The sequence below is a fragment of the Cherax quadricarinatus genome, chromosome 1, assembly GCF_038502225.1.
Source record: "Cherax quadricarinatus isolate ZL_2023a chromosome 1, ASM3850222v1, whole genome shotgun sequence".
In the NCBI taxonomy this organism is placed as follows: domain Eukaryota; kingdom Metazoa; phylum Arthropoda; class Malacostraca; order Decapoda; family Parastacidae; genus Cherax; species Cherax quadricarinatus.
In genome coordinates this window covers 25,351,367-25,366,581 of record NC_091292.1, presented here as the reverse complement: position 1 = coordinate 25,366,581, position 15,215 = coordinate 25,351,367, and the positions used below count along the sequence as shown (strand labels likewise).

Genomic DNA, 15,215 nt, shown 5'->3' with positions numbered 1-15,215 from the left:
ATGTTGTTGCCATTAAGATACTTAACTACTTGACAGTACACTGACCTCTCTAGAATTTTGGATATTACAGAGTATACTGATAGTCCTATAGTTGCTTACATCAGACCTACTATTTTTCTTAAATATAGGAGTAATTCTGGCCTCCTTGAACCCCTCCAGTACGGTATTAGTGGTGATGGACAGATTTATTATGTGAGCAATGGGGATTGGCAATTCAGAGGCACCATCTTGTAGGAACTTAGACGGGATGTTATCAGGGCCGGTGCTGCTTAGTTCTTTTTGCACACCGTCATTAGATACACTTACTATTTGGCAATTGTTTGGGGTTACCCCTTTATTGGTATAGTATGTTTTAAACTTATCAGAGTCTGTGTTAAAGGTATTTGATGCAGCTGGTAGTTTACTGATGCGACAGTTGTGTAATATGAATTAAAATAGTTTGCCATTTTAGTTGTTTCGTGGCATACCTCGTTATCGATATTTAGTACTATGTTAGAGCTATCTACTGGTTTATGGCTATATCCCAACTGTTTTAGTTGTTGCCAGAGCTTTCTGGGGTTATTGTTGTACTCTTCGATTTTTAAACAATAGTACCTTGCCTTTGGTCCTTTTATAAGTCTCTGCACTCTGTTCCTCACCTTTTGGAATTCATTTACCGCTGCCATATCCTGCCTGTTTACCCTAAATCTTTTCAGCAGCTGGTCTCTGAATTTCATATTATCTAATATCTCAGTAGTTATCCAAGGTTCGGTTCTCCGTCTAATCCTAACCTCTTTCACTGGTGCAATATTATACATTAATCCACCCTGGATACTTGCTTCTGTATCATCACTCTGTCTCCTCTTCGGGAATTCCTTGGGAAATTGTTTGACCTTTCTATATGTAGTGAACAATGGGAAGTAACTTGAATTAAACTTATATTAGTATGAAACTATAGCAAGTTAAACACATAGTACTCTGAAGTTGTTGCTGATCAGTTCTTTTCTCCTAAACATGTAAGAAATTACACTTAATAGCCTTTATTTAATTCTTAAGTAGTTTTTAATATTAGGATTAGTTTGCACACTAGTGGCTTTATTTTGTGCCTGCCAGTGTTTTAATACATGAAAACTAGATTATTTTGTACCACAAAGAAATTGTGTTACACTGTGGGATAAGACCAGTGGAAGTCATGATTAGGACGTACAAGGTATACTTCGAGGATCTGAGAGAGTGGGGAGGGAAAGACTGTTCCAGGTAGGAAACGGGAACAAAGGGGCATGGATGGAACTTTTAAAACCCTTCAGAGGGCAAGGCAGACTAAAATGCAGATTTTGAAAGTGATTTCGTATGAGGAGATAGAGCCACTCGATGTAAGGTCACTGAGACCATCCAAACGGAGTTGTGAAAGTAACATCTCGGGCAATTGCAGATATTCGAAGACCGAGTATATTCGGTCCTGCCCGTTTGGGGTATAACAATTTAGAATGTTGCAAGGTTGCAATTGTTGTAAAAAATAAAAACAAATAAATATTTTTTAAATTTATTATGCAAGTAGACAATATAAAAAACATGAATGGAACTTGTTTCTGAACAATTTGTAAGCAGTAAAAAAATAGAAATAGGAACTACTTATCAACAATGACACATTACAATGGGATACAACTTACAAATTAAATATCCCTGAGTTCCCTGAGAAAGAACATTCTTTTTACATCACTAATTTCTGCAAAACTTTATGAAACAATTTCTATCCTTCTTGATGGATAGATTTACTTTGTATGTGGCACAGGAAAATGAGGATGTGACATGATTATTCTTGTTGCTGCAATACTTGCATGTAAGCATGTATCTTCTTCTTGTTCAATTTCTTCTTTTTGGATGGTGGCATAGCTTCCTCCTCATCTGTTGTCACCTCTGCATCTTGTGGCAAGTATTCATCATCAGTTTCCACCACTTCCAGGTCATCTGGGTCTTGATCTGAGTCACTATCATCCCAAACACAGACAAATTTCGACTTATCCTTGGAGGACTCGCCATAGAACAATATCTTATTGATCTGGAAGGACAATAAAAACGTTCTGTACACACCCAGACCATTACTGAACTCATATATACACTACCAAATTTTATGGAAATATTTATATACCGAAACTTGAAAACTGCACCTAAAAGGGCAGGAACAACTGTACTTGGTCCTATTTTGTTGCACTTTTTTCATTTGCATGGTGCACTCGTAATATGCTTCACAATGCCTTCATATATATATATCAAAATATTGCTAAACTATTCATTTACACACTAGACACACAAATCAGTACTTACCGACATTGTATAGGGTGAAATGCTTCAGTATATAAGGAGCACTCAACCGAGAAACACGAGTTTTGGTGCCGGCAAGGTAGAAGTGTTTATGTTCTGCTCTCTCGACCAGTGGGAAGCGAGCAGCCGCCATCACCGCTCAGCCAGGGCGACTCAGGGAAGGTCTGTGATTGGTCAGAAATAGAGAACGAGAACCTGGATGCGCTGGGGGAGTCAGAGGACGTGCGCAAGAAACCACGTTATGAGGACCGACTATACTCGGTCCTGCCGGTAAAGGGTTTTAAGATGCAAAACATGTGCCACAGGTTTACAAGAAGATATTTCTTGAGCCACAGAATGGTTATACAGTGGAATGACCTGGATGAATAATTGTGACAGACTCTTTATACAGGTATAAGAGCCAGTCACAATTAAGTCACGGAACGGGTACATATTGAAGCCACTGCGAGTGAGTCCTAATTAAAACTTACAGGCCAGTGAGTTAACCACTGTGACTTTTTTTTTCAATTGTGTTAGTACGATTTCGTTAATCTGCCTCGTGGCTTGGCGGCTAAAGCTCTTGATTCACAAGTCGAGGGTCTGGATTCTATTCCCAGCGAAGGTAGAAACACTGGGTTTGTTTCTTTACACCTGTTGTCTATGTTCCCATCAGTAAAATGGGGGTTAGTCTACCGGTGTGGGTCGCATCCTTGGCCAAAACTGACTTAATTTGCCCGAAATACTCTGCATAACAAGCGGTTTTCTATATAGTAGTATGTCATTGATGTCAGCTAGGACTGTATATCTTGTACATGTACTTGTAGAAATAAAGATATTATACTATTATTATTAGCTAAGAGGCGGAATCAGGAGCTGAAACTCAACTAATACCCACAATAGAAATTAGAAGTCACATCGTTTAACTTTACTGAGCCATTCGGTGTTAATATCTACTTCAGTTACTATACAGAAGCAATGTAAAAGTTTAAAATTATGCAAGAGGCCTAAATAAAAATCTAACCTTAAATAGGCGAATACGAAAAGACGAGGACATTCAATCTCAGCCCACACACACAGAGACTGGGTTACAATCCCCAAACGAGTGGAAACGATGGACGTGTTTCTGGACGTGTTTCCGTACAACCTGCTGCCCCAGTTCGGCTAGCAGAAAGTAGGCACCTGGGGTGTTAGGGTACTGGTGTGGGTCGTATTCAGCGGGAGAGGATTAAAGAACCCCAGTGGAAATAAGCCAGACATTTTAATAACATGATTTTATTGGGTTATCCCTGGTTACTAACCCCTTGGTTAATAATCCACAATTTTTTTATAATTTTTATTTCGTGTGTTTATCCTGCTGTAGTAAGGATAGCGTGGCCGAGCGGTCTAAGGCGCTGGTTTAAGGCACCAGTCTCTTCGGAGGCGTGGGTTCGAATCCCACCGCTGTCACGTGTATTTTGCTGATCTAAGTTTCATTACCTTATTTTTGTTTACGTTGAAAACTTATGAAAAGTAAACCACTGTATGTGACCTTAGTCTTCTCGGCGAGTTAGCCATGACGGATGACCTTGTCAGAGATCAGAGATGCGTGAGCAAATGTACCGTTTCCTGGACAGGTCGTAGAAGGGCTATTACTGGGGAACGTAGGATAATAATTATTATTATTATCATTTTTATATTCAGTGAATACTCTAAACTCGTAAGGATAATACAGCCAATGAGTAATGGGTAGCAATCAGGTTTGATCTGAGGAAAGGGAAGAGATCCCCAGCTCCTTTGCTCACTTATCGTTCACCTCTTGAAGAGTCTGAAACAGAAACCGAGTTCTAAATATAATTTGTTTTACCCCAGTTATCCGCACATCTCGATTACATTACTTTATCAAAAGTAACAGCTCAGAAAAACCAGGCATTATTGTACAAGAATGGTATACAGGCATTATTGTACAGTTCCTGAACAGTACGTGTCTTTTTCGACATCTTGTCGGTATCACCATAACATTTCTCAGGCATTTATAATGTTCACACTTAGTTGAAGTCTGGATGTATTAATTACGAGCAGTTTTAGCTGTAAATATAAAATGGTCTTAACTATAAATCTAAAAAGTATAGTTTTAATTATAAACATGATATGGTAGGATTTGCATCGTTTATTTTTTTAATCTGTTATATACCAGTAGCGGTTTACATGTTGTACTGCGTGCGTTACATGGTGGGATTTACCCCTTGTAGTTTTCCCTATTGTGGTTTACTTGTGTTTTGCCTGTTGTGGTTTACATTTTTTTATTTAGGTTTTGTGGTATACTTGTTGCTTTTTGCTGGTTTACTTCTCTGGGTTTACTGCTATGGTTTATGTGTGGTTTATTTGTGTAGTTTGCCTGTCTTGATTTATTGCGGTTTACCGCAATAAATCAACAGGTTTAGATTGTGTTGGTGCAACTTACCTGGAGTATACCTGGAGGGTATTCCGGGGGTCAACACCCCTGCGTCCTGGTCCATGCCCAGGTCTCGAGGTGGATCAGGGCCTATTCAAGCAGGCTGTTATTACCGGCCGCACGTAATCCAACGTACGAACCACAGCCCGGCTGGTCAGGTACTGACATTAAGTGTCTGTCCAGCTCCTTGTTGAAGAAACCACGGGTCTATAGGTAATCCCCCTTATGTATGCTGGGAGGCAGTTGTGTGGGTGGAGGTCCATGGTGACGAACGTGATTTGTAACATAAATTAATTGGCATTATTTTGTGGTACCTGGTTAATCTTCCGATCGGTTTTAAATTTCCAACTCTTGGTACATTTTTCACCCTTGGAAAGTTTACATTGTTACTCGGCTGCGTAAGTGCGCCTGTACTTATTTTAATAAATAAAGCGTACAGGCAGTGTCTCACCTGATGGGCATTGAGCTCTCAACACTGTAGACTGAAGGTTAGGATTAGTTTTGATTTGTATAAGAGTCAATTTATCAGTTTTACTGAGCAGAATAGGGCTACTTTCACTGCGATCACTCGAAAAGGGTTTTTCATATCAGCTTAAGTTTTCAATGTTGCTAACGCTTACCTGAAGAAAAGTTCAAATTTTTATTGGGTTTGTAAGTGTGACTTTTCTAATTTTATTAAAGTATAATAATAATAATAATAATAATAATAATAATAATAATAATAATAATAATAATAATAATAATTTTTATATTAGCATAATACAAGTTTGTACAAAGGAGTATAACAATTACAATAACAGTGCAAAATTGTACATATGGTCATTATGCGAGTTACAATGAACACAGTAAAACTGATTATTCTGTTAGCTCATTCTATATGGCTTTAACAAGTTTGTTAGAGAAGAATTACAGTTTTTATTAACCTAAGGTGGGCACAATGGAATAATTAACATTACATTTGATATGATTACAGATATTGAGAATAATATACTGATTATAATGATTTACCTGTGTGATATTGAGCAAATGCACGTACAGGTTCTTTACATATTTATTTATGGGCTAGGGGAGGTATCGTATTTACCTCTCTGAGACACTAAGTAATTCAGGTACCGAACTGAAAATTTAGGCCGGGTGTCTTATCTTTAATCTGTAATTTTCTTTATGTAATCCCATTTAGCTATTTGTGAGATATATACTTGTGACCGGTGTCGAGTTTTCCTACCTCACATCGCGGCCTGTGGCCCTGGCTTTCTTAATTTCTCACACGAGGACCTTGGAAGATGAAAAAAAAGGAAATCACTATAATTTCTGTGGGGATGCTATGTTAATTTGATTAGGCAAAAATTTTCGGAGCTTACTGATGAACAGGATGTTGAGACTTGACCTGACTGATTGAGGAATTGTTACATTTTCTTCTGAAAAAAACACAAAGGATGATGGTCTCTAGGCACCATGATGATAACTCTGGAACAGTGATAGGAATGAATCAGTGTGTGTTGAAGCATGAAGTGGATATCCTAGGGATGAATTTTGATTCAATGAAGAATCACGTAGTAAATCTTGCAAGCAAGGCAGCCCAAAAAAGGTAACGGCATGAAGGAGCATCTCGTACTTGCTTGACAGAAGAGGATGCAAAACTCTATACGAAGCACATGTGCGCTCATTTCTAGAGTATGCTCCACTTTCATTTATTGCCCGACTCCTTCCCTTCAGTCTCGTGTACGACTCCTTGACAGAATAGAGAACAGAACAAGACGACATATCTCTCGCCTTGACTCGGCCTGGATATATCTGTTATTTCAGCAGAGCCTTCAGTACGGGGAGAGAGACGTAGGTGGTTTTACTGTTTTGTAGAAGGCCTTTGTTATCAAAGTACCACTAATGGCTCCACGGACAGAGAGAGAGAGAGAGACAGCTTTTATACAATAAGACGGGCAGCAAACAGCAACTACTCTGGTTATACTATTCTCAAGAACATCGCCTCATCTGAGATCATTCATTCCTAGAATGACTTAGGTCTGGAACATGTTCGTACAGCTTGTTTAACTTCATCCTGCTCCCTGTGTGTGTGTTTTATAATAAAGATTTCAAATAGACTAATCTAAGCAACAGCTCTTGGCTTGTAAATAAATGTACAACTCTTTATATAATCCTGTAAAAAAAAACTTCGTGCAAATAAGAAAAAAATACAGATGAGAGAAAGAGAAATATAAATATTATAATGGAAAACTAAAATTCTCTCTCTCTCTCTCTCTCTCTCTCTCTCTCTCTCTCTCTCTCTCTCTCTCTCTCTCTCTCTCTCTCTCCGCTATATCCCTCTCTTTCCGTCTCCATCGACCATGGCCTGGTGGCAGTGATCGCATCATTGTGGTCCGGTTGGCCTAATAATGCTCGTCAGTGGCTTGTGACATGAGGCCTCGTGATCCGCTTTGACGGCCCTAGGTGGAAGATTATCCTCCTCCCCTCCTACTACCCCATTCCTTCTCCTGTCATCCCTCCCTTCCCCAGTGCTGGGTCACCTTAATGTGGTGGCAAAGTTTGAGCGGCTTAGCCTGACTAAGAGCCCAGCATCCCCCTTCCCTCGGCTTACCTAACCCGGGATTTTTCCTCATTTCCCAATTTTTGCTCCCGTTGATTATGGAAGAGATCATTATCAACAAAAAGAAAAAAAAATTTGCATGCAGTACTAACAAGAAACCCACATCAAATTATGTTTGCTTCAAACCTCGAGAAAATGTAGAGAATTACAATTAGAGCACATTGCTCGTGCTGAAGGGGACTGGAGTACCAGTTGATGTTTAGGAGAACTGATTCTTATCACCCTAGAAAGGTGAAGGATCAGGGGAGGCAAGACTGCGAAACGCTTATGCAATAAAGAAACCTAAGCGTTGCATGTCTTATTCATCACTTTATTGGGTTATCCTAGGTTAAATTTACACAACATATGTGTGCCATCATAACCTTTGTAAAAATTTATACTTTAGTATTTTTTTCCCCAACGGTTTGTAGATTTTCCTAAATAAAACTTATATGACCTTTGTGAAGGTGTTTGACAAATGCGAGCATGGAGTGATTGCGCACAAAATGTAGGCCAATGGCATTACGGAGAAGGTAGGCAGATGGATTTTCGGGTTTCTAACACACACACAACACAAGAAGTAGTAGTAAACAGCAAAATCCAGCACCAGCGAGGTAAGAAGTTAAGTTCCCCATGGCACTGTCTTGGCACCTCTGCTGTTTCTTATCCTCAAAGCAGACATAGATAAAAACACCAATCACAATTTTGCATCAACATTTGCGGATGACACTAAAATAAACACGAAAGTCACTTCGGTAGAAGACACTAAAAAATTACAGGAAGATATAAGCGGGATTTTCCAGTGGGTAGTTGAGAACATGACGTTCAATGGTGTTAAGTCCTAGCTGCTTTGGTGCGGGAAGAATGAAGAACTCAAAAGGAACACTGTATAGAAAACTCTAAGAGGATCGTTATAGTACGAAAGGAACATGTAAAAGACTTGGGAATAATTATATCAGCCGACCCTTATTTCAAAGAACATAATAAGACAAAGATCATGACAGCCAGAAGGATGACGAAGTGGGTAATGAGAACCTTCAAAACAAGGGAAATAATGCCAGTGGTGACACTTTTTATATCGCTCGTTCCCTCTCATTTGGAATATTGCTCGGTGTTGACGGCTTCATTCAGGTTAGGAGAAATATCAGAGCTGGAACAAATACAAAGATCGTTTACAGCCTGCAAAGGGCCAATAAAGGATTTAAATTACTGCGAACGCCTTAGGCTTAAATATGTACTCACTGGAGCGGAGGAGAGAGATACATAATAATATGTACCTAAAAGGTGTTGGGGGGCCTTCTCCCAAATTGGCACCATGCCATAACATACAGGAGCAAGAGCTATGGAAGGAAGTGTAAGATAAACCCAGTGAAAAGCGGGGGTGCTGTGAGCACAATACGTAAACGCTGTATCAACATTCGTGGTCACAGATTATTCAACTTCTTAGCCAGAAGATAGCAGAAACACTGCTGGAATAAGTCTAGAAGTCTTCAAGAGGAAACTGGTCAAGTATCTTCACCAGGTGCCAAATCAACCAGGCCGTGATGGATGTGCGGGTCAACGGATCACCAGCAGCTGTAACAGTCTGGTTGACCAGGCAGACATCAGACAAGCCTGGCCCAAGGCTGGGTTCTGGGAGTGGAAAAACTTTCGGAACTCATCAAAGTTATTAAAGGGTAAAAGTATAAAGCGGATAAGGTCAGATTGCTGAATTGAATACATGGATAAGGCAGAAAGAAGTTAGGAAGAACCTGTTATATTTACTGTTATTTAAAAGCGGAACAGAGTTGATAAAGTAGTGAAGGAAAATCTGTACACGTTAGTTAGAAGGAAAGTTGTGTCGGTAAAGAGTGCCGGTGTTTTCAACCTGAGATGTACAAATCATCACTTAGATCAGAAAATCTTATGATCTTAGCTACCAACAGTTCTACGCGAGAAGAAAAGAACGATATAAAGTGACAAAAAATGAATACCCGGTTTATGAAAATAAAAATATAGGCAGAGAGAAGCGATCTACAAGAAGAAAAAAAATGCAAAATCCTATCGTTTATAGAACACAAGAAGATAAATGTAAGATAATTGTACTGATATGTACCAAAATAAACTTACCCCCGCCAAGTGCTAATGAACCAGGATGTGATGGCCCAGTGTGCCCATACAACAGACTGGTTAAACAGGCACTCCACAGGAACGCCACAGCTTCAGGCCGGGGCTCTAAGGGTAGAAAGACCCTTCGAAACCGGTTGCAGATATATCCGGGGTAACTGGTATATACAGCTTCATAAGTAGGTACAAGTACCAAGAACCTAGAAACAATGAACTCCGGCCTGTAGCTGTTCTAGAGACTGGACCACCAGACGACAGTCTGTCCCTCCAACAAATCTCATTAAATAAAACTGTGTAAATACATATCACCAGCTAACACTCACTCCTGCTCACTTATTCACTCGCCTGTATAATTATTCATTTACTCTTATTCACTTTCATCCATTCACTAATTCACTCAGTCTCTCACAAATTCGCTCAGTAACACTCTAACTCTCTCACTTGCTCACTTGTACATGTTTAAAGGATAGTAAGGATAGCGTGGCCGAGCGGTCTAAGGCGCTGGTTTAAGGCACCAGTCTCTTCGGAGGCGTGGGTTCGAATCCCACCGCTGTCAGAATTTTAAGTTTTCTCTCCTTCGATAACGACCGAATTTACAAGTTTAATCCTCATGAGGGACAAACCACTGCACGAGACTTTAACTAAAGCTGGTGAAAAAAAAATGATTTTCAAGGCAGGTTAGTAGAGACGTTATTCCTGCATTTTATTCACACCAAAACTTAATATTAATTGTCTGCCGTGGTGACGACTGTGTTTAGTGACCGTAACGTGTTGCACTTAAGTTTATGCTTTGCAAGAAAGAGCTTGAGCTTTGACGTTTTAAAATAAGCTGTTTAGAAGAGTGACGTACAAGCTGATTAGTGTGATATTTCTTCGTCCGTGTAGAATTCAGAGTTGTAAGCACCAGGACAAACAGTTTGTGGGAGCCCCTGCCACTAAAATTTCATTGATAAATTGCATACTGGCTTTCCTATGTAAAGTGTAAATCAGCTTTACTTTTGTTTCTCTTACACGTGGTACCAACGTATTTATAAAGCACCATATTTTTTGAACCAGTTAGTTGTAAATTGCCAGTAGAGTCCCGAACTGGGTCTTTTTCAACTTTGTACCAAGAGCGGCCAGAATCCTGCTTTGCAGGATTCTTTGAACAGGGTCCCCAGGGCTAGCGCCTCGGTTTTCCCGTCACTGTTCTTTAATCCTTACCTGTTCTCTTTATAGGACTATCTATGTCAATAAGGTTTCTGAATCACATGTCACGTTCCCTATTTTCCTTGTCACTAATTTTAAACATTTTAGCAATTAGGGAAACAGGAGAAGGAAGCAAGGGTGACTTAAGAGAGCTTAACCTAGCACTAGGAAATAATTCTATACCCATGGCAGTGAATAAGTGGAAAGACTTAAAGGAGGAGGTAGTGGAGGCCAACAACTTGTGTAGTTTCAAGAGTAAATATGCCTGGGTACTGGACGCTACGGATCAATATATTTGCTCGATAATTATTAAGAGACCAAGTAAGGAGATATGACTTGACTCCTGTAAATACATCAAGGAGAGTACAAAACACTAGAAACCGAGCACAGTGTCGTGAAGAGTTACGTTATTTACTTTATCCTACAAAGTACCTGTTCATTTGTCCATAACTCTCTCTCGCACGATTCAAATAAACTTAATAACCCTTTCCTACTTAAACAAACATATATTTTGCAACACAGTTTTATTAAGTGTATTACGAAGACAAAAACAAATTATTTACGAGAAAAGAGCTTCTTGAAATTTTAAAACGAAAATCGATAGTTACACGAAAAGTGTAACTTTTATTACCCGACGTTAAGTCATTACTAGAAATTCCCTGCTCTAATTGTTAGCCAAACATTTTCGACTGTCTCTGAGTTGAAAGGAATAATTTATCATCAACGAAGCCAAATAATGTTTGGTTTTCCGCCTGCAAGACAGCGAAGTCTTTAAGTCTCTGGCCTCTGGTTGGGGCCCCGGGCGACGGGAAATAAAGGAGTGTCATCAGACAATAGGCGGGTCCTTCATCTTGCTCAGTAGAATTTGTGAGCAAAAGAATTCTCCGACAGATCTCACTCTCCCTCCCCATCACTCCTCTTCACCCTTGTTTTACCTTTCTCCTCGTATCACCTTCCCCCCCTCTCTCACTCATCCCTCTCCCTCACTCCCATCCCCCTCTCTTTCACTCCCTATCTTTCTCTCTCTTCCAATTTTCCCCTCACTCTCTCTAAACCTTACTCTTCCCTTTCCTTACTCCCCCAACACACCCACACTCACTCTCTCACTGTATCCCTGCCTCACAGGAGATTAGTGCAAAAGCTAGAGGAGAAGGCAGGAATAACAAGAAAGACACTGCAATGCATCAGAGAATACCTGACAGGACGGTGTCAAAGTGGGCTCCTGTGACGAGTGGAGTTCCACAGGGGTCAGTCCAAGGGCCGTTGTTGTTTCTAGTATATGTGATTAAAATGACGTAAGGGATAAATTCAGAAATGTCCCTGTTTGTAGACGATGTGAAGCGAATGCGGAGAATTGAAGTGGATGAGGATCAGTAAAATAAACCAAGTGAGGAGCAGGGGTGCGTTGGGGACAATAAGGGGACACTGCATCAACATCTTACCAGAAAATATCAGACACACGGCTGGAACAATGTAGAAGCCCTCAAGAGGAAACTGGACAAGTATCTTCAGCAGGTGCCAGATCAGCCAGGCTGTGATGGATATATGGGGCAGTGCGCCTCCAGCAACAACAGCCTAGTTGACCACGCAAGCACCAGACGAGCCTGGCTCATGGCCGGGATCCGGGAGTAGTGAAGCTCTCGAAGCTCTTAAAAGGTATATCAAAGGTAAAGTAGGATTACAAAGGGATCTGGACAGGCTTCAAGCCTGGTCCAACAACTGGCTCTTGAAATTTAAGTGTAAAGTCATGAAGATTGGGGAAAGTCTAAGAAAACCACAGACAGAGTACAGGCTGGGGGGTTGAAGACAACAAACCTAATTCAAGAAAAAGAATCCACGGGTGAGCATAATATCGAGCAAGACTCCTGAGGCACACATCAAGCAAATAACTGCTGCAGTACACGGGTGCCTGGCAAACCTAAGAATAGCCTTTCGACACCTCATTAAGGAATCGTTCAAAACTCTATATACAGTGTACGTCAGGCCCATACTGGAGTATGCAGCACCAGTATGGAACCCACATTTGGTCAGGCATGTCAAGAAATTAGAGAAAGTGCAGAAGGTTTGCAACAAGACTAATCCCGGAGCTAAGGGGTATGTCTTGCGAGGAGAGGTTAGGGGAAATCGACCTGACAACACTGGAAGACAGGAGTGATAGGTAAGACACGATAACGACATATAAAATACTAAGAGGAATTGACAGAGTAGAGGGGACAGAATGTTTCCGAGATGGGACTTAGCAATAAAGGGTCACAGTTGGCAGTTGAAGACTCAGATGAGTCACAGAGATGTTAGGAAGTATTTCTTCAGTCATAGAGTTGTCAGGAAGTGGAACAATCTGAAGAGTGATGAAGTGGAGACAGGATACATACATAGCTTTAAGAAGAGATACGATAAAGCTCTTGAAGCAGGGAGAGAGTGGACCTAGTAGCGACCAGCGAAGAGGAGGGGCCAGGAGCTGTGAATAGATCCCTGCAAGCACAAGCAGGTGAGTACAAACAGACGAGTACTAGAAACCTCCACTAAGGTGCAGGAAGAAGCTTAACCCAAAATTAATTAAAAAAATAATTAGCGGGACTATAAATTTGTGCAAGTTTTGAAACTATTCGACGAGCGTCAACACCAGCGCGCGCTCGCGCGTCTGTATATGTGTGGGTGTACTCACTTAGTTGTGGTTACAGGGGTCGAGTCATAGCTTCTGGCCTCGCCTCTTCACTGATCGCTACTGGGTCACTCTTCCTGCTCCAAGAGCCTTATCATACCTCTTCTTAAAGCTATGAATGGATCCTGCCTCCACTACATCACTTCCCAGACTATTCCACTTGTGTGTGTGTGTGTGTACGTATGTATGTATGTATTTATGTGTGTGTCTGTGTGTGTATGTGTATTCACATAATTGTGGTTGAAGGAGTCGAGTCACAGCTCCTGGCCCCGCCTCTTCACTGATCGCTCCTCGATCCACTCTCTCCTTGCTCCATGAGCTTTATCATACCTCTTCTTAAAGCTATGTATTGATACTGCCTCCACTATATCACTCTCTAGACTCTTCCACTTCCTGACAACTCTATGAATGAAGAAGTAATTCCTAACATCCCTGTGGCTCATATGAGTTTTCAACTTCCAGTTGTGACCCCTTGTTGCCGTGTCACATCTTTGAAACATCCTGTCCCTGTCCACCTTGTCAATTCCTCTTAATATCTTATGTTATCATGTTCCCTATCCCTCCTGTCTTCCAGTGTTGTCAGACTGACTTCCGTCAACCTCTCGTCGTAGGAGAAACCCTTCCGTTCTAGGACTTGTCTTATTGCAAACCTTGCAGTTTCTCTGATTTCTTGACGTGTTTGACCAGGTGTGGGTTAAATACTGGTGCTTCATACTCCAATATGGACCTGATATACACGGTGTACAGTGTGGTATATGACTCCTTACTTAGATGTTTGCCAGGCACCCAAATGCTGCAGCAGTTATTTGGCTCATGTGCGCCTCAGGAGATGTGCTCGATATGATGCTTACCACAAGATCCTTTCCGTTGAGTGAGTTTTGCAACCTTTGACCTCTTAAGCTATACTCCGTCTGCTGTCTCCTTTGTCCTTCCCCGATCTTCATAACTTTGCACTTGCTGGGGTTAAACTCCAGGAGCCATTTGTCAGACTAGGCTTGCAGCCTGTCCAGATTGACTTGTAGGCTTACCTTATCCTCTTCTGCTTGTATTCTCCTCATTAGTTTCACATCGTCTTCAAACAGGGACACCTCTGAATCTATCCCTTCCGTCATATCTTTCACATACACAAGAAACGGCACCGGACCTAGGACTAACATTTGTGGAACCCCATTCGACACATGCACCGACTTTGACACCTCGTCTCGGACCGACACAAGTTTTTTTCTTCCTGTCAGGTATTCCCTGATCCATGGCAGTGCTTTCCCTCCTATTCCTGCCTGCTTCTCTAGTTTTTCAACCAGTCTCTTGCGTGGAGCTGTGTCGAAAGCCTTCTTAGAGTCCAAGAAGATGTAGCCTGCCCCTCCCCCTCTCTCCTGTCTTACTTTTGTTATCTTGTCAAAGAAGTCCAATAGGTTCGTGATGCAGGATATCCCTTCCCTGAAGCCGTGCTGGTTGTCATGTATTAGACCATTCCGCTCTAGGTGCTCCACCACTCTTTTCCTGATAATCTCCACAATTTCACATACATGTCAGCGACACTGGTCTGTAGTTTAGTGCAGCCTGTCTGTGTCTCCTTTCTAAAAAATCGTGACTTCATTTGCTGTCTTCCACACCTCATGCAGCTGCCCTGTTTCGATAGATTTATTGAAGATTATTAGAGGCACACAAAATGGATCTGCTCCCTCTCTCAAGACCCTGGGAGAGAGATTATTTGGGCCCACCGCCTTCGAACTATCCAGTTCCCCTGGCAGTTTATTTACCTCATTCTCGATTGTGTTCAGTGTGTCCAGTACTTGCTGGTACACCCTACCACCTAGGTTTTCTGGGAGCTTCTCTGTCTCCACTGTGAGTACCTCCCTGAATCTTGAGCCGAGTTGTTCAAATACTTCTTGGTCGTTCTCTGAGAGCTTCCCTCCTTCCTTCCTCAACTTGACTGCCTGATCCTTGACTGTTATTTTCCTCCTGAT

At 41.2% G+C, this 15,215-nt stretch overlaps 2 non-coding genes across 2 annotated transcripts; both read left to right on the top strand.

The window, feature by feature from the left end:
• Positions 1–3,644: 3,644 nt before the first annotated feature.
• TRNAL-AAG (transfer RNA leucine (anticodon AAG)) lies at positions 3,645–3,726 on the top strand. Its single transcript has one exon. It is a non-coding gene; the product is annotated as a tRNA-Leu (tRNA).
• A 6,146-nt stretch (positions 3,727–9,872) lies between these two features.
• TRNAL-AAG (transfer RNA leucine (anticodon AAG)) lies at positions 9,873–9,954 on the top strand. The gene has a single exon. It is a non-coding gene; the product is annotated as a tRNA-Leu (tRNA).
• The last annotated feature ends 5,261 nt before the right edge of the window (positions 9,955–15,215 follow it).